Consider the following 27,262-nt stretch of genomic DNA (forward strand, 5'->3'; position numbering starts at 1 on the left):
TAGGGCTTCCCTATCCAGATCAGTCGGCTCAAGTTCTTTTGTTCCATGTAAGCTGAAACAGCGTACCCAGTTACTCAATGGGATCTTCAGTCTTTTCTCTCTGTATACAACTTTTGACTGTGTAGCACCATGAAGTATCTTTCAGGTATTCATTCGATGACTGTGGCTCAGTGTCTGTTTTGTTCTTAAAAATCAGTCTCTAGCTAACAATTTTGTTCCTCCAGTTCCTAGCATAAATAGGCTAGACAGACTCAGTCTTCAGCTGCAGAACAGGGCAGAGGCTTCTCCACCGCTCTTAACGCCTTTGAGGAACATTAAAAGCACTATTTCTCCTGAAGCTTCAGTGGCAGAAAGAAAATTACCTGTGGTACAAAGACACTCAGATTCTATGTATTCCATTTAAATGGCTGCAGCCTCTGGAGTCTAGAAGCCAAAGCACTTCCTCAAATGTTTTATGTACTAAGTTCACAAGAAACATAGCTATAATTTTGATCTGACAAGTCCCACAGAACAATATAGAAAATAAGTTAACGCTTACCTTAAATATCTTCTTTATGGAATAACCCTCACATACTCCCAAGCCCAAAAACAAACAATTGCCTACCTGACAAGAATGGAGAGAAAAAAGTCTGTCTTTTACAGAACCTATTTCACCCTTATTCCAAAGCAAGTGCTCAGATAACCAGTTCAGTGATAAACTGTATGTTGCATTTTCCTCTTTCATGAATTATTTGCAGACAACAAGTGCAATTAAGTTGGAACCAGGCTATCCACTTGGGCTTCTGGATTTAATGTTTGCAGTCGTGGGGGTGGGGGGGGGGAGGGGGAGGAGGAGGGGAGTGGGAGAAAAAGAGTCACTATTTAATAGCACTGTGCAATTAAAGATCTGGCTGCTAGAGCATATAAATGTCTCCTACAGCTGTTCCCAAACCCTCATGCCTACTCAACTCTGCTAGCAGTGAAAATCAGACTACCTTATAGATATGAACAAATGGGAACAATGTTTCCATAATTATTTTAGTCAAGAAGGTTCTTAATTTAGACAGACTTTGAGGTAGTAAGTTGTGTACAAGAGATGTAGGGCAAAACCACGTGTTTTTTGGATCCAAAAAGCAATACATTAGCGTTAGCCTTGTTTCAGTCTAGGTGTTCTATCACCGAGCCTGATACTTCAGGGTGGTGGATGGAGATCATGATCAAAATGACAAAGGTTATAGATGGATACTAAACGACTCTTCATTGCTAAACAAATTTTTCTAAAGAAGTGATGAATATAATAAGTAAGTGACATTATCTGTGTAAATATTTAGGACTAAATGTGAAATTTATGAAGTATAGCTGCAAACACTTAAAGTGCAAGGCATTTTGACTTCTGTTCTCAGTTATCTCAAAACAATAGAAAGAGGCCAAGAAGTAAAAAATTATAACACCTTGCCTCAGACTTCACACAGGAAATTTCATCTCCTTCCTAAGACACACAGAGAACTATTTATTGTAGGATCTTATTTTTTTAAAAAAAATCATCATTTACAGCTCCTAAGTGCAGTCCCTCACCTTTTTACTCTACAGATATCGATACAAAGAATCTCCCGCCCCTCCGCTCACGCTCCAACTGAAGACATGAGAATTAACATGTTTTCCATTTTGACACAGTTGTCCATGTGATAACATGAAGTCAGATATGATGCGATTGAATTTACAATGTTCTTATAGAAGTCTCAGGAAAAAATAGGTTTAAATTGAAGAAAAAGAAAGTGTCATAATAATCTCAATTTTACCTAAAAAGGGATAATGGAAGATTTTTTTGGAAGTCATTAAAAACAGCAACCTGGTATGGCAGTAAAAGTCTTAATCCCATATACTTTTGCTTACAGGATCCATCCGTTTTCTCCTTCTCACCCCTCATGAGGGGAATTACAGTGAAGACAATCTTTCTTTGAAGGCTAATCTTAGACTTCCATTTGACGCACTGAAATAATTCTAATTTGCTCAGTTATAAATGGCAGACACATTTCCTCAAAACTGCAAACCAATTGGATTCTACATATTTACCCCATTAGTAAATCATCTGGTGGATGAGTGTGCAAGATGAAAAAGGCACACAGCATACCGGATATGAAAAATACTAACCCTTTTCTCAATTGATGGTCCTAATCTGTTATGTAACTGTAAAATTCTGGCGACTGAACTCACTGAAGTTTAGTTCATGTTTTATGGAAACCTGTAAAAAATCTACTGTTAAAATTAGATTTTTTTGTGTTACATTTTTACAACTAGACAGCTTTTTACTGTGGGAACAGACATCAAAATGTGGACTTGTGTTATCCACAGACTTCCACTTAAAGGCTCCAACTGCAGTTTTATTTAGTTGCTTCATTGTCTTCTCCACTCCAGCACTTGAAATCTAAAGAGCTTGTGGCAGTTTGTCAGCACTGATGAGGCCTCAGCTGGAATACTGTCCCCCATTCTGGGCACCAAACTTTGCAAAAGATTTGGACAAATTGGATAGTCCAGAGGAGAGCAACAAAATGATAAAAGGTTTAGATAACCTGACCTATAAGGAAAGGTTACAAAAATTGGCATGTTTAGTCCTGAGAAAAGTGGACTGAGGGGGAGCTTGATAACAGTCTTCAAATATTTTAAGGGCTGTTATAAAGAGGACTGTGATAAATTGTTCTCCATATCCATTGAAGGTACAACAAGAAGTAATGGACTTAATCTGCAGCAAGGGAGATTTAGGTTGGATATTAGGAAAAACTAGGTAGTTAAAACTAGGTAAAGGTTGTTAAACTCTGGAATAGGCTTCCCATCATTGGAAGTTTCTAAAAACGGGTTAGACAAACACCTGTGGGATGGTCTAGGTTTACTTGGTCCTGCCATAATGCAGGAGGCTGGTGTTGATGACTTCTTGAGATCCTTTCCAGCCCTACATTTCTATGATAAATATGTACTTACGGAATGTTCAGTTTCTTGAAACATTCAATCCATTTTTCAATGGCTGTTGATAAAAACAGTCAGGGTAAATATCAATGCATCATTTATTGGGGATAATTCTTGTTTGTGGGATTGCCAAATATTTGGGGCAAAGCAAGAACTACTGACATCTTATTACTGATTTTGGAGCCTGTTCAGTTTAAGGAAAGACAGAGGGTTGTAAAGTTATCACGTTCTTGGACATCAGATTGGACTGAGTGAAAAAGAAGTTGTGCCTTGCTGGAAACAAGTTCCAAAAACTTAAATGATTCCTGGCAATAGTAGTACAAACTCACAGAGTGACAGAAATCATTACTCAGTCGTAAAGCTTTACATGGGATGTCATTTCAACAGGGAGAGGGTTTGTGGGTCACCTTAGAATATCCATAGGAAAAAATTTTAAAATGCCATTTCATTATTATTATGGGGCACCATCCCTGTGCTGACACTTTCACTGAAGAGACTGAAAGCTTTGACGGGGGCAAATGACAACAATATTCATACATCTTTCTCAATTATAGCTCAATTTGTAATGAGGTTGAATTTGGCAGCCAAGCAGTAAGTTTTATGAACTAAAAGGACAAATGTACTATTAAGGCAGAGGGGGAAAAAATAGACTGGAAGAGTTTTAAAGGACATGAGAAATGCTTCAGATTAGTAGCCCATCTGTTAGTAGCCCAAATATGTTAAGGTACGGAAATGCATTGTTAAGGTACCCAGACAGCCTTAACTCTGCTCTGCAGTGAAGCCATTATGAATAGTGCATAATAATATTTGTAGATATAAATTAAATGGGTAGAATTAAGTTTGCATACCTTACTATGTTTGGATTTCTTTTACTTTTAACCTTCACTCAGAAATCCCTGGGCTTGCAATCCTAATTAGAACATCCTTCTAATGTTTTTACCTTAAGATACTTAGATGCCTTAAGCCCAGTTTAATGTTGTTTTTATCCAAATTATTTCGCTGTTTGTCAAAATATTGAAGATTTCATATACGATCACTAAACAAGAAACTCAAAGAGAAGGTTACTATGCAATATTTTTATTGTTTGGGTCATAGCTACAAGAGAGTTTAGCCTTATCCCTATACACTCGCATGCAGTGTTTTAAGTGGAGGGCCTTTGACAATGAAATTTACTTTCCCTTTTGGTTTGACAGAGCCAGATGTCCTGATTTTATTGGGACAGTCCCGATATTCAGGGCTTTGTCTTATATAGGCACCTATTATCCCCCCACACCTGTCCCAATTTTTCACACTTGCCGTCCGGTCACCCTAACAGTGGGTCAAATCTTGGCTCCATATAAGTCAATTTGGAGTTCTGCCATTGATTTTAATTATGCCAGGACTTCATCCAGTTGCTTGATCTTTAGTGTATAACTGTAAAGACAATCTATTCTGCCCATACTTATGTCTGAGGGATAATAGTGATTTATACTTATCTTTTAACAACACATTTTGGTGTTGACTCCAGTTAGTCTTGCACTGATTTAAGCATTGTGAAAACACCCCCAACCAAAGGTGATGGATAAATTTAAAAATTAAAATTAAGACACTACATATATGTTGAAACATCAAAAATTTATGTTTTCCAATTGTTCCTAAAAATGCATATTAAAATTTAGTCTACACAAATTATAGCTCTGAGAAGATATTTTTATTCATTTAATCTGAATGGTTTTTAAGAAAAGTTTCAAATAACTTCCAATTTTATTTCAAAAAGACAGATCTAAAATGAAATAATACACCTGACTTAAAATATTAGCACACTGTAAGATTGTCATTTCAGTATTATTTGTGTATTATAACTGTATAAAGAGACTGACTTGTTAAAAAAAAAGTGGGGGGGGGGAACAGATATAGGAAATGTTTAAAATTATTGCCTTTGGCATTCTAAATACAACTACACTGCAGCTAATTAAGTGTCAGTCATATACTATTTACACCTTTATGAATGTTTTTAGAATTTTAAAGGATATAGACAAGCTGCTCATGCAACCATATATTAAACCAAAGAACAGAGATGTAAACGACTGAGAAATTATTGATGGTCTTTACTTCAGAGCACAAACATAAATCAGAAGTTATGCTTTGCTTCTTAATATTTAAGACATTTAACTGTTTTTTTTTAATCCTATTTTATTTCTGATTTGCACAAGGGCTGGACACACTGCAGTCTTCTCTTGGAACTCAAACATCACCACTATCTAGCTGATTCGGGAGCGGTGGTAAATGACTCAAAATGGCCTCCTATTTAGATCTCTCTGGCCAGCAGGATGAAAGAGGTAACAAAGAGCCCCAAAAGGAGAAAACTAAGACATTTTCAAGGGTATGGAGAGACGCAATGAACACCACCCAGCAGAGTAGGGGTTAGGTGGGAATATCTAAACCCAGAAATGCCTGCAGTAGCAGGTTGATACAGAGGCTTACATTAAAGAAATTCGCCCGTAAGAAATTCTGAAACATCTCTTTTTCTGTCCATTGTAAAGAGAACAGTGATTTTCTGATCAAATAGCTGCACAAAAGCATACAGTGGCACTAGTGACCATCTGGCACAAATATGCTGTGCACCTCCATTAAACCAGGGTTCAAACGCTCATTTATCAAACAACATTAATGTTCAGGGGCTATAAAGTTAAACTTTCTGGGAAAAGGAGAGTGTGTTGATATAAATACAAAAACTAATATTTGTAGAGTTTCCTCTAACTCTTCAGTAAAGCGCTATTATTCTTCAGTGGTGGATGCAGGAACCTTGGGTTTCTTTTTGCTTATTTTTTTTAGTTCCCTTAAGTAAAAAAGATCACGTGTATGAGATGTTAAAAATACTATTACTCCTTTCAGTTAATGCATTTGAACATTTTTTATATTTTGAAGCCTGGTAATAAATGCAGTGGGGAGCCCTGGTTTTGGATATATCCCTTCTTATGCTTTCTGATTTTCAACTATCTGGCGCATTATAAAAGAGAAGCTTGGCAAAGATTAGGAGAGAATTATGTTATTCACCACTTTCTCTGTTTTCAACTTGAAATTAAAATGTAATCAGCATTAGGATGATTTGTTAAGACCACAATCTGTTTTTTTCACCACCTCAAGAATTGAAAAAAGTATTAAAAACTACAGACAGTTATTTTTAAATTTTAACTAAGACAGGCCTGTGTATTGGGTACATTCATTGTAAAAATAAATTTTCCGTTTAATTTCACCACATAAAACAGACCTATTCCATCACTCAAACAATAGAACATGACCTGCTGATTGAGACGGAGAGGGAGAGAGAAAGAGAGAGAGAATGCCAATTAAAGCAATTACATAACAGAAAAGATCTCAGGATGAATATCTATCAGGTCAGGTTTAAAAACACATCAGACGCACAAATGCAAAAAAAATCTCTCTCTGGGCTGAGTAGCACTATTAAATTCAGATGCAGGGTTCTGTTTAGGTTGGACAGGCCCCAACAGTAGAACAAAGTCAGTCTGTCTTAGTACCATAACCAAATTCTACAAGTTAACAGCTTTTCATGAAAAGCTGCCATTTCAAAATGTCAATCAAAACTGAATATAAGTGGGAACTCCTGCAGAAATAACCAGCTGCAGGTTTGAAAAACATTTTCCACTGAAAGTGGAAACACAAAAGATGTTTGAATGGGATCTCTTTTCATTCCTGTAACAGTAGACGGCCATTTTCACAACATCAAGGACAAAAACACCAGACAAAATTGCAAATAACGTCTTGAAAGAACCATTTGCAAGGGTGATGAATGATTCAAGTTACAAATGACAGAATTATTGGTAAATGGAAACTCGTTAATATGAAAAAGTTTCTCTAATGAGATTGTAGTATTAAGCTATACTATGAGCTAGGAGTGTGATTCCCCTACTCACGTACACATACTCACACTAGCAGTCGAGCTAATCTGTGCACAAATAGCAATGTCGCTGCCGTAGCACAGGTAGCAGCTGTCGAGGCCTGGCTGATCCGGGCTGAGTACAAACCTGCTCTTCAAACAGGACTACATTAATATGAACTAGGTACTTTTTAGTTCACTCCAGCAACATCCACATAGGGCAGTTACTGCACAGCACTTTGATGCGTGCTGCAATTTACACCCCCCCTAGTTCAAACTGTGGGACCAAGTAGATCAGCCTTTATACTCCATAAATCGATGGTGCACTGAATTAATTCGAGCCTATGCTTAATATTTTCTCTTTTATGCCTCTGTACATCAATTTACAGTAACATTACCTTACTTAAAACAAAAACAATATACCTTTAATTTGTTTAATTTTTAAGCTAGGTCAATATCCTCAGCTAATCAAAACACAGAACTACTAGCAGGTCATATAATAAAGCGAGAACTGATAAGAATCTATACATTCACATAGCTCAAAACCTTTGACTCATGTTTGCAATTCCAAACCTAAGTGATCTTTGCACAATAAATCTAAGAGAAAATATTATTAATCTAAATGCATGTTATAATGAAAATAAGGCTAGAAATGACATTTTGACCAGGAGTTCCTTTCTAAACTGTGGAATAATGTAGTTTAACAAGAACAAAACTTTATTTTTTCAGTTTGAAGAATGTCTGACTACCTCAGCTGCATGATATTTTTCAGACAAAGCCTTTTTTTGTTGTTAAAAAAAAAGTATAATCGGGAACACTGTGAATTTGTGTTGAATATGCCAAATTCTTTCAGGCAAAAAACAAACAAAAAATTTCAGAAAAAATATGAAACAATTAATTGACATTTTCTAAATGAAACATTTTGATTTTTCTATTACTAATGACCTCGTTGTGAATTTTGTTTCAATTTTATTTTTAAAAGATTTTTTTTTAAAAAACCCTAAAGAACAACATGAAACATTTTTTTTCAGGCCAAACAAAACATTTGTTCAACGTTTTTTTCATTTGTAACTTTTGTGATTTGCTGAAAAATTTGAAAACTTTTCATACCAGTTGACCCAAAAAGAATTTTTTCCCCTAGTTTTTGGTTCTGCCACCAAACCAAGAGATTCAGTTATTCACAAAACTGTACTGACCACAGTAGGAGTCTCAAAAACAATTTTCTATTCATAATATAAACTTCAATAGAATCCTTTTCTGTTTAATTTGTAGCCATCATAGTTATGGTGCACTCTGTTCAGAAAATTCTATACTCAATGCCATAACAACATGTTTGTCCACCAGGGAAATTTCCTGGATTTTTGGTAGGTAAAACACCTGTTGCCGAGCAGTAACATTTATGCCATGGCTTAGTGTTTTCTTAGTAGAAAAATATCCTGTGGCAGATGAACACATCAGCATGTCTCAACGTTTATGACATTACCGCAGACATATTGCCTCATGCATACTAATCCCCTTTCCAGTATGATTATCACCCAACTGTGATTACTACAAGGACTGGGTAACAGGTGTGACAAGTCATCAACTAAAACAGTTTTGGGAAACTCTTAATTTTTCCATAAAAATACTTTTAAAAAGTAACTTAAAACTCACATGGGTAGTTTTAGATGAAACACAGCATTAAATTCAATATTTAAATAAGATAAAGTTCAAAAAGCTTAGATAAAAGTTCCACCCTTTCCTATAGTTTTCAGTGAGCTTGAGTCCGATTCTGTAAGCTTTACTCACATAGAATAGTACTTACTCACATGAGTAATCCCTTTGAGTTCAGGGTGGCTAACGACAGATTAAAGTACTACACCACATAAGTAAGAGTTGAAGAATCAAATTTAACTTGCCTAAAAAAAGACTTTGCGTATTCTAATTTCAGACGCTATGCAATGTTTTTCGACTACAGGCATATTAATTCTAAGAGCCATGTTCTAATTGCTATCCTTATCTCTTATTGAGTTGTGTGTTCTCTAGTTTCATGCAGGTACAGCTGCAACTACATGGAAAATTTTCCTATACATAATCAGGTTCAGCAGAATCACAGTAGAAGCTTACCCTGCATAAAATAAGAATACACCACACTACCAAAAACAAGCCATAAAGAAAGACAGGTAAGATTGTTACCAGCCCTTGCTTTAACTAAAGATAAAATTCAAATTTAGAAGCAATTTCTAAGTAAATTACAGAATAGTACATACTGTCCAGTGAGAAACTGTTGAGATTAAGATTTAGCCGTATGAATAGATGACTGGGCAGACTGTAGCTAGGTCATCAAACATTGCTCCTGATACTAATTTAAATTAAGAGTTGCAAAACCAAACCAAAATCAAACAGCCAACCCTATTGGCTTAGTGAGCAGTTTTTCAAAATCTCAAAAACATAAGGATTTTCTACTTATTTCAGGAAACTGCCTCAAGTAAAGGGGGAGGTAGTGGGGGTGAGGGGGTGAGTTGCCAATTGTTAGTCAAGATTACTGTTCCTTTTACAGGGGTGTTAAGAATGCAAATGGTTAACAGTCGTATAAACTATATACTTGGTTTCAGTTTGAACGTCCAAAGCTATTACACACTGCATTCATCTACATTCCCTGTTTATGGGAGTGAAATATGTAGTCATTTGAAGTCCACAATATGTATACTGTGTTTGTAATAACTGCAGATTTTACAAGCACATTATTCTTTCCATTAGGATTAAAACCTCACTGAATAGCAATTTGTGAAAGAATTCTAGCAGGGCCCTGAGCCCAGAACTCTGACCTCTGATGAGATGCTTGGCAGCAACAAACTCTAGGTCTAGGCAAAACATCTGGTTTGAGTTAGACTTCCTGAAAAAATAGCCCCTGTACTGGGGAAACTGGTATTCACTCAGCTTTGTCTATGCACTTTGACTGACTTCAACACTGCCACAGGAAAAAAATACTCTACCAGAATGCATGTCAATCACTGTAGACTTCTTGGTGGCCTCTACAGAGCCAAACACTTCTATTAAGAGACACTGTATGTATTTCTTCATGTTTCTTATGTTTTTTTCCTACTGTAGCTTATAGTTCAGATGTTTATTTCAGAATTAGTGCCAACTCTACACTATCTAATCCAAAACTACATTGAGATTTAAAATTCAAATTTCAAAGGAAAGTCTTTGCAGATTTTTTTTTAACAACTATTCCAACTTCATTTTTCTTGCACATTTAGACAATCAGCAGCAGCAGCATAAAATGAATACATCTGGGAATATTCCAAACAGAAACAAATTCTGTAAACTGCCAAGAAATACATCAGAAAAAGCAATAGCTTTTGGTTGGTATTTTTCTTTCCCCAAGTTATTTTATATCCAATACAATTTGATATGAAGCATATAGATAACAGTGATCCAATAGGGTAACTGGAATAAGAATGCTGATATCTTGTGGCAGCATGTGTTGCTATGCATAATCAGCACAAACTCTTTTATAAACAGTACATATGAAAAGGGGTACAGCTGGTTCTCCCTTCTCATTCCCCTTCATTCTCATCTGGGACATGCAGCATGCCTGCATAAGGTACTCATTTGTTCAACAAGAATAGATCTTCAGTTTAAAACTGAACATACATGCACTTAGTCAAGATGGCATATGTCTAGGGGGTAAAACATTCAGTGTGATGGGCAGCAGTTGGCTTCAGTATTCTCATTATTGTTAATGCGAGTTACATAGCCAAATTCTATTCGCTGCATGAATATCTTTTCTGCATGATATTTAAAGATGTAAAATTATATAATGAATCCCTTTGAAATACCAATGAAAAAAACTTGTGAACCAACAGGCAAATTACTAAGAACTGGTCAAGTGTCAGATCTATAAATTCATTTAAAATATCCCATTCGAGCCCAATCTCAGTACAATGGACCTTTCTTAGTTTCTCCATGAAAGTTACAGGATTTAATAGAGAGCTCTGTCAATACATTCATCACTACTGTGAATATTTCATGCATAAATATACGCATGATGTACACAAATATGCAGAGTCCAAGCATTACCTGTGTATGTAATAGGGTTCTTTTCTGGACACTAACTCTATGATGGGTTAAGCTTTTCTAATCTTTAGCTTCTACAAAAATGTCTGTTTCAATGAAAAATATATAAAATAAAATATCTCCTATAAAAATACAGACGTGCAGTACGTAGAAAAATTAAGTCTACATCACACTATTATATACTGTCAATATGGCCCTTGTTGATTTTTTCCCCTTGACTGCGAAAACAACATTTTTCTACCTGATGCAGTAGTAAATTTACATTGCAATGAAATGTCAATTTCTGCCTCCTCCTCCTCCTGCTCCCTCCAAAAAGCCTAAATTGTAGGCCGTTGGTACTGACCCCCTGCGCTCATGCAAAATGCAGCCACCAATCCACAAAGGAACATTTATAAAATAAGCCTCGCTTATTTGAACTGTAACATTGCCACCACTGGACTGTCACACTGGAGACTTAAATAAACAAAAATAAACTTAAGTAACAAACACTGTATATTTTATGGAACTGTACAAACCTAAAGGAAAATAGTTCTCCTAGCTAACATCCTCCTGGCAAACTCTATGAAAAATTTAATGTTGTTCACTTATCGTTTTTGAATTCCCAAGAAATAAGGATGTTGGGGTTCTAACAAGGGGAAGGGAAAAAACCCTGTCATTCTGGAAGATTTTTGGCCTACTTTGCCTCTCCATGATACCATTACTGGAAAGTAAGAGTGATGTGACGGCCCTTTGTACCGGGGTGAACAAGTCCCTATGTACTACTTAAGACCTGCACTGCAATAAATTTCCATCTCAAATTCATATCTATATCATAACACAGAAAACAGAATGAGATTAAGTGGGATCAAGTTCATTTAGAAGAAGGAACAACAGGAATAATTAGTCATCTTTAACAGGCTCAGACAAGTTAAGGTTTGTTTAGGAATGGTTTTGTCCATAGGTGTAGGTGAAAGGCCTTGTGAATATACAGTTAACCTGCTCCCTGACGGAGTTCTAGTGGTCATGGTATTCAAGTTTAAAATGAGCCAGATAGTCAACTTTTTAAAAAATGTCTCTCATCTATCCAAAGGCTTAAGGTTTTGTAAAGTTCAAACATAATTTTAGAGTCATCATCATCTGGATGACAGCAATAAAGACAACATTCATTTTAAATAACCCTGCATTATATACAGTTGAGTAAATTTGAATTTGTTTTTGATATAAGGTCTTCCAAAGTTGAGGCCAACATGCTGAAGAAAAATATTAAACTATCTATAACCCTGTGTCAACATATGATGCTACTGGGAATGGTAAGTGAATTAATTTTCCAAGGAAAATTAATTACTTATGACTTACAGTTGTAAAAGCAAACAACGTAACTCTGGATTAGAGCACATTTAATTTCTGTTTGGAATAGCGATTAAATTAATTTCATATAATTCATGGTATGTAATGGAAAGCAGAACAAAGATGAAATCTAAGACAATGACTGACATAGAAAAAAGTGTATATTTATGTTGCTGATCCAAAAATAAAGGTCACAGATATTAATCTTTGCCTAATGAAACATAATTTTAGTTTCTATAACAGTGTTCTTTTAAAAACCATTTGCAAAAAATGCTATTAGCCAGATAAAATCTAAAATGCAACAAATTACAAAACAAAGGAATCTTGTATAACGTAATAATGTCTCTATTAGAAAATGCAACAAGACTCTGTAAGCTTCAGTGACAACTGCTGAATAACAAATAACCTTTAACTGCAGAAGTCTCGGGAGAAAGCATGATACTCATTTATAGTCATCTTATTTTGGAGGAGAGAAGGAGGAAAATCACTCATATAGTCAAAATATTATGAATATAAATTATTATAAACAAAATGTGCTCTTTTATAACTGAATTATTCACAATATCAACTAAAGAGCACCTTTCAGTTAACAATAACTAGTGAAATGTATATGTACAGCCGAACATATGGAACATTCATCCCCGTATTCCATACTTTGCTAGTTACTCAAACTGTGCCAAAAATAATATTTTATAAATTTCAGTTCAAACAAACTAAATGCATATACCTTATATAATATCCATGAACATTAATATTTGCATTTAATAAACCTTTAAATGGCTTAAAATACCCATATAACTTTAAATGTTATTTATGGTGTCTTTTTAAAGAAGAGAAAATGAATTCATTACTGTTTTCAGATATCAACTTGACACTGGTGGTGCCCCAAACTAAATTGTAACTACCCAACAGTCCTTTACAAAAATGAAATATCTTTATACTTAAAAAAAAAAATCAAAGCAATATACAAATTGACGTGTGAAGCCAGGAAAACAAAGAACAGCTCCAGTATTTTCAAGAGAGGCTGAAACTTTAAACTACATTTTAAATACACGTATGAAAGCTGTTCAGCAATTTTCCATTGGTAAAGGATCATATCTTTTACTAAGGTTTTTAACACTTCTGTTTATAAACATGAAACTCAATGGAACAACAGCATACATGCATTTAGGAAACTGTTTTGATTTTATTTGAATAAGTTGTCTTTCTAATGGTAAACTTTATAAATCTTTTTTTCTGTTTTGCGTTTTGTTCACTCAGAATGTTACCAATCCAGTGAATATAAAAGCCAAGTCACCTAAAAACTCACAGCTCTATAACTCAATTTTGTTCCTGTTAATACTTGGCTTCAACATCAGAACGGTGTCTTTCAAGAAGTTAAATCCACCCTATTGGATCATAACTAATCTAGCCTGCTGTCTGAACTAGCTCTGCCCAAGCACATTTATGGAAAGGAAGATCAAACAGTGAAAAATTAACCAGATTGGCATGGAGGGTGTATTGGACATAATAGGCTCTATTTCTGAAATTCAACTGCCTCTGAGGAGAGTTTTAGAAATATAGACGCTTTACACCTACTCCCTATGAACTATTAACTATATAGTTAGAAATCATATTATAAAGTATTTTAACCACATCTAGGATGCTTTGACATAGTATGACAAAAGCTGCCTTTCTAGTAAATTTCTGAAAACTGAGATTTGGTAAATCATACAATTAGAAACAGCTTGATTAAGGCGGAGTAGGAGAAACCCATCAATAACAAACAGCTGTTTCCTATTGACAGGCTATAACTAAATTATCTCACCTTAATGTGCTAAAAAAGTTTTTTTTTTTTTCCCAGAGTGTCCTGATGTATTTTAAATCTTAGAAGTTACCTAAAAACACACACATTGTAATAACAATAGACAGCAGTGTTAAGGGGGACACTATTAACATTTAAATATTTATTTTTAAATGTAGCTAATTCAGCTTGGAATACCTGTGAAAGAATAAAAACAGTGTTTTCAAATCCTGTCTATGCTTTTTTATGCGTCTATGACAGCAATGCAGTTTATTGGCAGCCTCATGAGTAACAGGCATAGATGCGATGGTAGCATTAGGCTCATGCACTGTTCTTGAAGTTCACATGGGCTGACTTCCTTCAGCTCTCGAAGAAACAGTATCTGATCCTGTTGAGCAGTATTATTACCCTATCTTCGGAGTTGAAGATGTTAGTAAACATATATATTATACCACAGAAATACTAAGACAAGAATCATTTACATTATTCATGTCTACTCTTGTTTTTATTATCAAAATCACTACTTTCACACAGCCAAAACCTGTACTCTGAACTAAGCCAGAGTACATGGGCTTGTGGCAGGCATTTTTCAGAGGGCTTAGGGAAGGGGAAAGGAATTCTCCACCCAGGATGCAAAGCCACTTGGCAGCTGCTACAGCTTCAAAGATAAAATAGCTCCCATGTAGTGCAATCTCTTTATCGTGAAAGTATATCTACAAATGTAGATTTTTTTGTTACATAACTGCATTCAAAAACAAAACAATGCAAAAGTTTAGAGCCTACAAGTCCACTCAGTCCTACTTCTTGTTCAGCCAATTGCTAAGACAAACAAGTTTGTTTACATTTACGAGAGATACTGCTTACAATGTCACCTGAAAGTGAGAACAGGTGTTCGCATGGCACTTTTGCAGCCAGTGTTGCAAGGTTTTACGTGCCAGATATGCTAAACATTCATATGCCCCTTCATGCTTCGGCCACCATTCCAGAGGACATGCTTCCATGCTCATGATGCTTGTTAAAAAAATAATGCATTAATTAAATTTGTGACTGAACTCCTTGGGGGAGAATTGTATGTCTCCTGTTCTATTTTACCCACATTCTGCCATATATTTCACGTTATAGCAGTCTCAGATGATGACCCAGCACATGTTCATTTTCAGAACACTGTCATAGCAAATTTGACAAAATGCAAAGAAGGTACAAATGTGAGATTTCTAAGGACAGATACAGCACTCGACCCAAGGTTTAAGAATCTGAAGTGCCTTCCAAAATCTGAGAGGGATGTAGTGTGGTGCTTGCTTTCAGAAGTCTTAAAAACGCAACGCTCCGATGCGGAAACTACAGAACCCGAACCACCGAAAAAGAAAATCAACCTTCTGCTGGTGGCACCTGACTCAGATGATGAAAATTAACATGCATCGGTCTGCACTGCTTTGGATCGTTATCGAGCAGAACCCGTCATCAGCAAGGACGCATGTCTTCTGGAATGGTGGTTGAAGCATGAAGGGACATATGAATCTTTAGCGCATCTGGCACCTAACTATCTTGCGACCCTGGCTACAACAATGCCATACAAACACCTGTTCTCACTTTCAGGTGACACTGTAAACAAGCATTATCTCCTGCAAATTGTAACCAAACTTGTTTATCTGACCAATTGGCTGAAGTAGGACTGAGTGGACTTGTAGGTTCTAAAGTTTTACATTGTTTTATTTTTGAATGCAGTTATTTTTGTACAAAATTCTACATTTGTAAGTTCAACTTTCATAATAAAGAGATTGCACTACAGTACTTGTATTACGTGAACTGACAAATACTATTTCTTTTGTTTTTTATAGTGCAAATATTTGTAATAAAAATAAATATAAAGTGAGCACTGTACACTTTGTATTGTACTGTAATTGAAATCAATATATTTGAAAATGTAGAAAACATCCAGAAATATTTAAATAAATGGTATTCTATTATTAACAGTGCAATTAATCATGATTAATTTTTAATCGCGCAATTAATGGCAATTACTTTTTTTAATTGCTCGACAGCCCTACTTGCAACCACCACCAGCATCATTCCCATCATTGTTCTTCCTTCTTGAGAGCTTCCCTATAAGCAACAGCATCACTACAGCAAGCTCCACTTAACAGAGGTCAGGTACCTCAGGGACCAAGGAAGGATCTTTCCAAGTTTCAGCCTGGGCCCTAAAGCAAAAGCCAGTCTGAAGTTTTGCCAAACCCATTCCAATGTGCTACTAGTGCCTTTCTGCAGTACCTAACACCTCAATTAATCTGCAGTTCCAAGGTAGACAGTTCAGTGGCCACTTCCCATACCACCAGCCATAGAAGGCAGCAAGCAGAATGCTATAATGCTAGTTGAAGTTTGCCAACAAGGTAGGGAATCAGAGCAGCAGCAGACTGGTGTTCTCGCTGCCAGCCCCAAAAAGGCAGGCTTCACTGATCAGACTGCCAAAGCTACAGCAGTGAAAGACGTGAACCCCCTTTCAGCCAGAAGAACTGCTGTTGAGGATTGGTTTAAATGCTGTTAAGCCTCCAGATCTGCTTCAGCACATGGCTGGGGATTTTTGTCATTCAGAAACGAAGAGCATACAACTCCCCAGCAAAAGTTTGCCAACCAGGAACTTGTAGGATCTTTGCCTGCTTTTCTCACAGAGCTCATGCCTTTCCCACCATATGATTTAGTTAACAAACCTGCAACTAGCAAATGGATAGATTATACAACCTAAAAGTCTTCCTCAATCTTCAATACACAGGATTCCATGATTTGATGCTGTGATGCCTGAATAAAATCCACCCCTTCCCACACTAGTCAAGTGCCTTCTGCCTATTAACATGACCTGGGTTTTTCCTGCCTCCAATGGCCAAGAGCAGTTAGATCACACCACAATCTCCCACTTCCAAAAGATTTTGTGCCCAATAAACTTAGAGGATTATTTCCGGCTTGCCTCTCACATGAATTTTAGGGTTATTATTCCTTCTAGTAATCTATGGAAGTGTTCTTTGCCAATGTAATTTTCATCCAGGAAAACACTTGGCTATGCTTGACACTGAGAGTAAAGGTACTTTGATTCTTTTAAGGCAGACACTATTGGTGGGACAGGCTTCAATTTTCCTTAGTGGGAAGGGGGTCAAACAAAGCATATCTTGTGAAATGCCATTCACTATGCCCTGCTCATATGTTCTTTTCTCTCAGCTTTGAGCGGTTTCATATAATCAAAGATGACACTAAATATGGCAGAAGCTGAGGAATAACAACCTTTCTGGCCTTTGGGTTGCAGATTGCTGGTATACAACAAGGGCACTGAACCCTGCAAAGTGGACCATGTGGACTGTAGGCAGGGAAGTTTCTTTAAATGCTGTGCTATAAAGTTTCTCTCATAGTATCATATGGTTCTAGCATTTCACTAGACTGTCACATCTTTAATGGTTTAACCTAAGGCATACATTATAATATTTATTTTTATGTCCTGCCTTTAGATATGACTTGCAAAAGGGAAGTCATGTTGCACACATCCTTCTAATAAATGTATGACTGATGAGAAGTACTTACAATATGGAGCATTGGTATCCTTAGACCTCTAGGTTTTTGGCATGCATTCTCTTCAGATAGCCCTTTCAATCAAGACTTAGGACAACACAATTAAATCATAAAAACAACACTCTGAACATGAGTGATCCATTCCATGCCCAATAATCTTGATGGTACATATACTTGTCTATTAATTTAGAGAGGGGAAATGAATAACCATTTAATAGACAAGCTGCACACTTGAGTGTTAAAAGCTGAAATCAAACCATAGAACACTCATTCCTGCTGAACTGTGCATTTCCACAACATTTCAGTGAATCACTCAGTTCTTAGTTGAAAGCACTTTCCACATAATAAATAAGCCATCTCATTTCCTTCATCACAAAAATACACATAGCACCCCCTTACAGATTTGTTTTAAAAAAAGTAATAAAGCAAATGTGGAGGTTAAGGTTGTTATGACATAGTCATGCCTCGGAGATTTAAAAATCACTCATTTGCATATCACATCTCAAAAACTCTTTGAGAGTGATTCTCTTATGACATCCAAGCTCCTCTATTGAACCTTACTATCCAAATATCCTATGATCCAATTAATCCACAATAAATAAATGTAATAAAAGTCCTCAACACAGAGAAAAATGTGGCTTTTCAGATGCAAAGTATCAAGCAATTCACTTCACTCTATACTACTAATGAAAACACAAGGATAGGAAATGTGTATGGAAATTATTAATGATTTAAACACAGGAACCTAAAATAAAGTCTGAATTTTTGGCAAATACCTTACACATTTATAGTAGACTTTCTAGTCATGTCTTTTCAGAATCAACCTTCTAAATACCTCCAACCTGTATTTAATGTCTACATATTGTAAGCATTGAAGCTCTAATCAATCTGTCTCGCACCAAAAGCTTTCACGAAGGAATTTAAAACAGTGGTGAAATTCTAGGTGACGCTATTTAGCCAAAAACCTGAAGTTCACTTAGTAGCCAGTACAATGAACCCTTCAAACACACGCACTATTACTAGAGTCACCACTGGAGAGCCACAGAAACAGGTGGCAACACTGCTGCTGTGTCTGGTTTGGGATTTTATTTAAAAAGAAATTGCTGTGTGCAATTCCATACACTTATAGGAAAGGGCAATGAGCCACTCTCCCAGTACAACCTGCACATTTCTGTCTCTTCTGACCCTCCCTATCTTTCAGGCCTAGGGCCAGAGGGAGAAAAGACATATGAACAAGGATCAGTGTTGAGAGGTGCCTGCATGGCTATCTGAGTCCCTAGTGACTGAGCACAAAGTCCGTAGGCAAAGAGAACAAATGGGAAAGAAAATCATCCATCCATCTTCCAGGGGAAAGAGAAGACCTCCCACTTTCCAGAAGGCAACCAACTGAGAACCTGCCGTAGCTTCAATGGAACTACTTACTGTAGTCACTAAGTTATATAAGACTGGATCCAGAGATTTTAAAAATAGGTCAACAGCCATATGACAATAATTTGGACAGGACATTGGAGAATATATCTCCCACTACCAATTAAAGAGGAAGCAAATCTTAGTGAAACAGTGCTCCCTTAAGTTTCAAAAAAATGGTCCCAAATCTCTCTCTATGTCAAACTGTATTTTAAAACAAGCTAGACTGTATGATATCCAATTTCATTTGGAATGGTAAAGGTCTTAGATAAATATTAAAATGCAAAATCAATAAAATCAGAGGAAAAATGGGAGGAGAAGAGGACAAGAGGGGAAGAAACAGCATTACCATATTTTAAACTCTTACTATTAGGCATTCCAATTATGCTTCATAAAACCCTCATTTGATCACGACCCTCCAGCAATACATGGGAACTACAACAGGAATTAGCTCAACTATTTTCCCTTAAGGAACCTGCTAAGAACATCATTCGCAAATTTTATTTGACGCAAAATTTCCAGTTACATCTGGAATCAAGCATGCTCTCCTTTTGCAGGTTTGAGAATTATACATTCTTATGGAATGTTCATGTATAAGAGATAACTTTCCAAATATGCTAAACAGGAAAGATGTTGTAGTGTGGAACACAAGGATTATATTATGAAAGGATTTTTAAACCCTTAAAACTGTTCAATGGCCGCAGATCAAAATTCAGTTTTAAATGTAACCGGCGCTTCATCCGCTCATTGCTTTGAAGACTAGAACCTTGAACCAACATTGCAGCTGACTAGTGGAGAGACTTAGACAGTGGAGAGACCTGAGCACAGGTCTAAGCCATGGGTCACAGGCTGGAAGGAGACAGACTGTGAAATGTACTGCAGCTTTTAGTGAGACAAACCTTTTTGCTTTTAGGTTCACTTGCTTGATAAAATTTAGGGATTAGCTTGCAATTTTATCTTTTTATTTCTTTTGTAACCAATTCTGACTTTATGCCTTATCACCTGTATTCATTTAAAATCAGCCTTATTGTTGTTAATAAACTTGTTCTATTGTTTTATCTAACCCACTTCGTGTTTGGATTCAAGTGTTTGGAAAAGTTCACTTGAGGCAACAAAGCTAGTGCACAATCATTTTGCCTTGTTGAAATAACAAACTTACTATGAGCTTGTACTGTCCAGGGAGGTACTGAACAGTACAAGACACATGTTTCTGGGGTAGAAGGCTGGGGCTAGGAATATGCGGGTGTTGCCCTGTATGTAATTCATGAGTGGTTTGGAGAGCAATTTTATATTCAGCTGGGAGTGCTTTTACATGCTAGTGGCTGTGTATGAGCAGAACTGGGAACAGTGGCTGTTCACAGCAAAGCGTGTAAAAGGCACCTCTGGCTATAGAGCGAGGGGACATAGCAGTTCAGCAGTCCAGGTTATACCCTGGGGAATGTCACAGGTGCATGATCCAGTCCATTTAGCAACAAATGAACTAGAAGCAGTCCAAATATAGGATAAATGCAGTCAGACTATTAATTCAAGGTAGGAGTGTAGGTCTAATGACATCTCAGGAATGCCAAGCCCTTTCCCTATCAGACGACAAGTTTAGAAGGGAGACAAATGTCCAGAATCATGTCAGCCTTTAATATGTTTTCAGGGGAAGTGCAATGAACTGGCTTTGAAACAACAGATCTATAAGTTGGGGCATGAGAATGGGGAGCATAGGTGATGGAATTGTCAGCTGAGTACCACGTACAATGGCATGCCAGGCCACTCAGAAATTACAAGAAGAAACATTCCTCCATCTGTCTTCACTGTTCATAGGATCTTTAGGAGAAGCAGAAAGAAGAGGAAAGGCATATGTAAGGGCCACTGGCCAGCTGGTGTGAAATGCATCCGTTACCAGCATACAGGAAGCTCTGAATCTGGTGCAGAATTTTGGCAGCTTGCCTTTCTGTGGAGGTACAAAATTATCCACTTAAGGTCTCTTGCAGATCATGCAAACTGAAATTGAGTACATCTTGTTCAGAGACCACCCCCCAGAACTTATGGTTTGACAACTAAGCAGTCTGCCTGCAAACAGGGGTCATGCCAGGTAAGTTGCTGTTATGGCTGTGAGATTTTTCCTTTTCTCTGTCTATTCTAAGAAAACACTTGCCTGTCTAACATTCTGCTTTGGTACCCTCCTGGCAATTAATATAAGAGAGCACCACAGTGTCAACAGATGAAATAAGGGCTGGCTACTTGGAGACCTTGTTCTTAAAGCTCACCTTTCATTCACACCTGGTCATCAGGCAGATAGAGGAATAGCTGAAACTATGTGGACAGATGGTGCCTACCTTTCCCTATTCACCACTTAATGCTATTGTGTTTAGCCCCCACCGATCTACATTATTGGGTCAAATCCCTGCCATTTTCCTTTAATTTTAGATAAACACCTTCTGAGCCACATCACCTTTGGATGGTGTAAAAAGAGAAGGATTCATAGCTCAGTAAAATGAAACTTGTCTCAAAGCAAATACAGTAAGCATATGCTTAAAGACTTTGTCGTCAAACAACCCAGTTTGTAGCTGTAAAGCCTCTTTCTTCTTGTTCTCTTCTTGCTGGTCCTTGTTAGGTGGCGATTTAATAGGTTGCCTTTGCCAACAACTGGTCTCAACAATCTATTTTCTATAGACACAGATGATATCTTAAGTAATACATGGATCACTTAATGCCTTTTCAAGAACTTACCTCTCACCCTCTGGATTCTAACTCTTCTCATCCCAGCCCCAGTCTCCTTGTCCAGCCAGTCCCATTTCCCTACTGCTGACTCCTCATTCCATCTGTCTACCTCCCGCCCCGTCCTGACTGGCTCCCAATCCCAGTCTCTTTCCCTGGGCTCCTTGTGCAATCTTAGTCCCCACTGTGGCTCCTTTCCCCAATCTCTTTGCTCACCTGGTCTACAGCCTCTTGTCTGATCTCAGTTGCCCCCACACCATTTCACTCACTGCCTCCTAGGCCCAGTCTTCCTCTGTCAGCCTAGTCCTAACCTCCTTGTCCAAACAGTCCCAGCCTCCTCTTCCCACACCCCATGCTCCCACTCCCAGTCTCCTTGCCCAAACAGTCCCAGTCTCTCCGGACTCCTTGTCCCAATCTACTCCTTTCCCCTCCTCCCTGCTTCAGCTTTTGTCCCTCTGCATTCAAACCAGGTGCTTTCCCCTTCCAGGTTGCCTGGGTGCCAGCTGGGGAGTCATCAGGAACAGAGGAGAAACAGGCTCACTGCTTTCAGTTCTGGTGCCCAGCCCCATCCCATCCCAGAGCAGCTGAGAGCTAGGAAAGTCCTGAGTCCCACAGCCCTGGGTTGGAGCATGCTCAGTCACCATGTGGGGAGCATATATGTGCAGTTTGGTAAGCAGGAGAATCTGAGAGAGGTTTGAGAGCGTGTTCAGTGAGGGTACAATTTTCACATATTTTTTGCTGTAAAGCTCTAGCAAGTCTCTACTGAGCACATGAAAACTGCAAATTTTCAGTGGCTTATAACTTGGCTAAAGTTGGGAAGATTTTCACAAAGACAGCCTTGACACAAAGGTCCCTCACTACCTAATTACAAGTTCCTGCTACAAAGTATATGGACATTAGAGCATTTCAGAGAGAAGGCTGCAATAATGGTTTTAACATTGCAAAACATACCTTTCTTTAGCCTCCTTCTCAAAAACATATGTACTGTTCTGGCTACAGTTTCCCCAAACAATTCAGCCTAAGGCAGAAAGTCGGGCAAGTAAAATTTCAGCCCAAATTTCTAAAGTTTTGCAAAGTTATATGCAACTGAAATTAGGGTTTTATAATGGAAAGTGTTGGACAACCTTAATGATAGGTGGTGCTACCAGCTCCATCAATAATACAGATACATGAGTAGTATTCACAAAATATGTGGGCCTAATTTTGGAGATAGAGCTTGAAAATTTTTGCTAGGACATCTCTGAGAGGAAAGTGGTCGGAAAGTGACTACTCATCAGACACAGAATCTGCTTAAGTGAGGAAATTCATCATCTTCAGAGTCTGAATTACCTATGCCCTACAGTGTGGATTTGTTCTTCACGGTGTGCCATACATTGATTATGCCTGTATGAGTAGCCTGATTGTTTTAAAGGTATTAATATCTAGCAACTCCCTTTCTCTTCAGTGGGAGTTACTGAGTCCTCAGCATTTTTAAAAATCGTGCTCAGATTTAGGAACCTAACCATGGGCTTAGAACTCTAAATTTAGGCACCCAGATAAGGAAGCCTTGGTCAGGATTTAACTGGGAGAAATCTCCAGGGTTGGCCATAGGCAGAACACATTTTTGCCACACCACCACAAGTGGCTGAGCAAAACAAAAAACAAGCAAACAAAAACAGCCAGCCAATTAGTGGAGGAACGGGTGAAAAAAAAGCAGAGTGACACAGTGGTGTGGCACACCTGCATAAGCTTGGGCCTAGGGTTGGCCTGCCCCTGGAAATCACACTGAGGGACCAACCTGCTAATATTCTCAATTTTGAAAAATGTGCATGAAAATTCTTAACTTTCATCTATGATCTCCCTCCTCTAGCAGCTGTTCTTCCTCCATGCCAAGGGAATAAAACCTTGGATTTGTTAACTTTCTGGACACACTAGAGAGCTCATTTTGGAGTGTGGTCATATAGAGAGTCTATTATAGATTTATTGGTATAGTGGGTGAATAAAATAATGTGTTTTGTCAGAAGTCCATTACCTTTACATATGCTGTTATATTTCATCCTAGAAATTAGTAAAAGAACAGGCAAATATGAAATAACCCTTAAAATTATTTCGGATAAGAGTCAGTTCTGCATCTGATACATTCTTTATTGAGGGACTATATCCTACATCACTCAATGATCCAATAGATGTTTTTCCATCTCTAACTGCTAAGATGTAAACAAATAACTTTTCACCAAAGGAAGACAAGTCATAATAGCTTAATATTCTCTCCCCCCTCAAAGAGTTCTGTTGCCCAAAGGACAGCAAAACTTTGAAACATGGTAGTACAATTTGTTTTCAAAAGTGTCACAGTATGCTCAAGTAACTCAAAATTCCTTTTTTTCCAATGAACAAGCATCTTATAGCTTATGGGCTGATATTTTCACTTAAAATCTTCTGACAGGAGGTTTATGTATCTAAAAGTATTATTTGCACCACAGTGTGACTTAAATGCAAAGGACCAGTGGAAAAACTTGCAGTGTCCTGCCTGAACTGCAGTTGCTATTTTGAAATCCCCTTCTTCTAAAGTTTTAAATAAGCATTTAGAACACAAGCTAAGATTTTAAATCTTCAGAAGTACTGCAGTGGGCTTACTGCACAACATTTATGATGGTGGTAGCAGATATCTTTTAGGTGCTGTGATGTGAGATCTATAAATTCACCTCATGTTTAAATTTACCACATGCTGTCAATTTGACTTTTTTTAGAATTGCAATTTTTTCTAATATAGCCACCTTCAAGTCTCTAGTAGTATAGTCTGACTTTTTATTTAAACAAATAAAAAGAGTATTTACTCTTTTACTGTGTTTAAGGGTCTTTAGATGGTCCCAAGAGCAACAAAACAAAACATGCTGCACATCAGCCCTTCTCCTTTCTCCCTGCGCAAACACCTGCTTTGCTGCTGCTGTAATTATAAGCACCTTCTTGAAGAGCCTTGGGTGAGTGTGCAGATGGGATCCTCAGAGAGCAGTGCACCACAGAAATGCAACTGAGGCCAGCAACTCCATGAAGCTTACTATCCACTAAGTGCTGTCCAATGCACACAGCAAAATTAAAAAGAGGAAAAGTACCTTCTCCTCCTAAGGTTACTTACAACAATAATTGAAACAACATTTTAAGATGAACTGTGATTTTCCAAGTTGACAGTGTACACACACTTTTAGGTCACATCGCCTTGAGGCATAGTTTTTAGAATTTTATAATGGATTCAAATGACATTTATATACATCTTACATGATACATCATCATAGAATGATCAATTCATCTCTTTAAACCAATAAGGCACAGTATCAAAAGTGCAGGTGAACATGCACACTTATTTAAATAGGATTACTAAACTTCTTTTCCTATTAATCAACAGCAAAAATAAAGCAACTATCGGAAAGAAACTTTACATTGCATAAGAAATGGATGCTTTTAATTTGCACTTCATGTAAGATTATAACGAACAGAATTGATATCAACCAACCAATTCACAAGAAGGAGCTTTACTATATTTATTACATTAAAAAAACAATCAATCAGGATCCCAGTGATTCCTAGAATTATAGTACACTTTAGCTATAAAAGTAGTTTTTAACTTGTTCTCCAATTAGTAAGATTCATAGATAGTAAGGTCAGAAGGGACCATTATGATCATCTAGTCTGACCTCCTGCACAATGCAGGCCACTGAATCTCACCCACCCACTCCTGCAATAAATCTCTCACCTATGTCTGAGCTATTGAAGTCCTCAAATCATGGTTTAAAGACTTCAAGGTGCAGAGAATCCTCCAGCAAGTGACCCGTGCCCCATGCTACAGAGGAAGGCGAAAAACCCCCAGGGCCTCTGCCAATCTGCCCTGGAGGAAAATTCCTTCCCAACTCCAAATATGGCGATCAGCTGAACCCTGAGCATGTAGATTCACCAGCCAGATACCCAGGAAAGAATTCTCTGTAGTAACTCAGATCCCACCCCATTTAACATTCCATCACAGGCCATTGGGCCTATTTACCATGAACAGTTAAAGATTAATTAATTGCCAAAATCATGTTATCCCTTCATACCTTCTCCCCTATAAACTTATCAAGTTTAATCTTGAAGCCAGATAGGTCTTTTGCCCCCACTGCTTCCCTTGGAAGGCTGTTCCAGAACTTCACTCCTCTGATGGTTAGAAACCTTCATCTAATTTCAACTCTAAACTTCCTGATGGCCAGTTTATATCCATTTGTTCTTGTGTCCACATTGGTACTGAGCTTAAATAATTCCTCTCCCTCTCCAGTATTTATCCCTCTGATATATTTATAGAGAGCAATCATATCTCCCCTCAGCCTTCTATTGGGTAGGTTAAACAAGCCAAGCTCCTTGAGTCTCCTTTCATAAGACAGGTTTTCTATTCCTCGGATCATCCTAGTAGTCCTTCTCCGTACCTGTTCCAGTTTGAATTCATCCTTCTTAAACATGGGAGACCAGAACTGCACACAGTATTCCAGGTGAGGTCTCACCAGTGCCTTGTATAACGGTACTAACACCTCCTTATCTCTGCTGGAAATACCTCGCCTGATGCATCCCAAGACCGCATTAGCTTTTTTCACGGCCATATCACATTGGCGGCTCATAGTCATCCTGTGGTCAACCAATACTCCAAGGTCCTTCTCCTCCTCCGTTACTTCGAATTGATGCGTCTTGAGCTTATAACTAAAATTCTTGTTATTAATCCCTAAATGCATGACCTTACACTTCTCACTATTAAATTTCATCCTATTACTATTACTCCAGTTTACAAGGTCATCCAGATCCTCCTGTATGATATCCCGATCCTTCTCTAAATTACCAATACCTCCCAGCTTTGTATCATCCACAAACTTTATTAGCACACACCCACTTTTTGTGCCAAGGTCAGTAATAAAAAGATTAAATAAGATTGGTCCCAAAACCAATCACTGAGGAACTCCACTGGTCACCTCCCTCCAGCCTGACAGTTCACCTTTCAGTATGACCTGCTGTAGTCTCTCCTTTAACCAATTCCTTATCCACCTTTCAATTTTCATACTGATCCCCATCTTTTCCAATTTAATTAATATCAGTTCACTAGCCTGTGGCCTTCAGAATGCAGCTACTCAACAATGGCAAGTGAGCAACCTTCACTAGAAATGTTGACCAAAAGTCTTTTGCAATAATACATGTCACTGGATACATATTTCTTATCCTCATCTCATGGCTTAGGCCACTTCCTCAGAGGCGGGACCCAGGTCCGCTCACTACTCTGGGCGCCAACCCAGGGACTCTGTGAACAGCAGTGATGCACTGCTCCCTTTAACTCCCTAAATTAGCTGCTACTGTTTTTCCCCAGGCTTCTTCCCGGCAGGTCTCTTCCCTGCCACCTAGTCCCTGAGGGGTACTGTTCTCAGGTTCACGCAGTGGGCAGTGCATGGGAAGTCGCTTACCTCCCCAGATTTCTGCCAGGGTTTGCCAGCCCTGCTCAGTCACATGGTGCGGACATTATCTTTTTACTGAAGATTTGGCTTTGACACAGCACTTTAAACCACACAGGAGACCGTTATCCCGTGACCACAATTCCACTCCGTTGACATTCATGAACTTACCTG

The 27,262-nt window shown here is 37.8% G+C and overlaps 1 protein-coding gene across 6 annotated transcripts in view; it reads right to left on the minus strand.

The window, feature by feature from the left end:
• Positions 1-27,262, minus strand: part of SRBD1 (S1 RNA binding domain 1) — a 229,834-nt gene that overhangs the window by 49,294 nt on the left and 153,278 nt on the right. The gene's annotated exons all lie outside the window — the stretch shown is intronic.

The sequence above is a fragment of the Eretmochelys imbricata genome, chromosome 3, assembly GCF_965152235.1.
Source record: "Eretmochelys imbricata isolate rEreImb1 chromosome 3, rEreImb1.hap1, whole genome shotgun sequence".
Lineage (NCBI taxonomy): Eukaryota > Metazoa > Chordata > Testudines > Cheloniidae > Eretmochelys > Eretmochelys imbricata.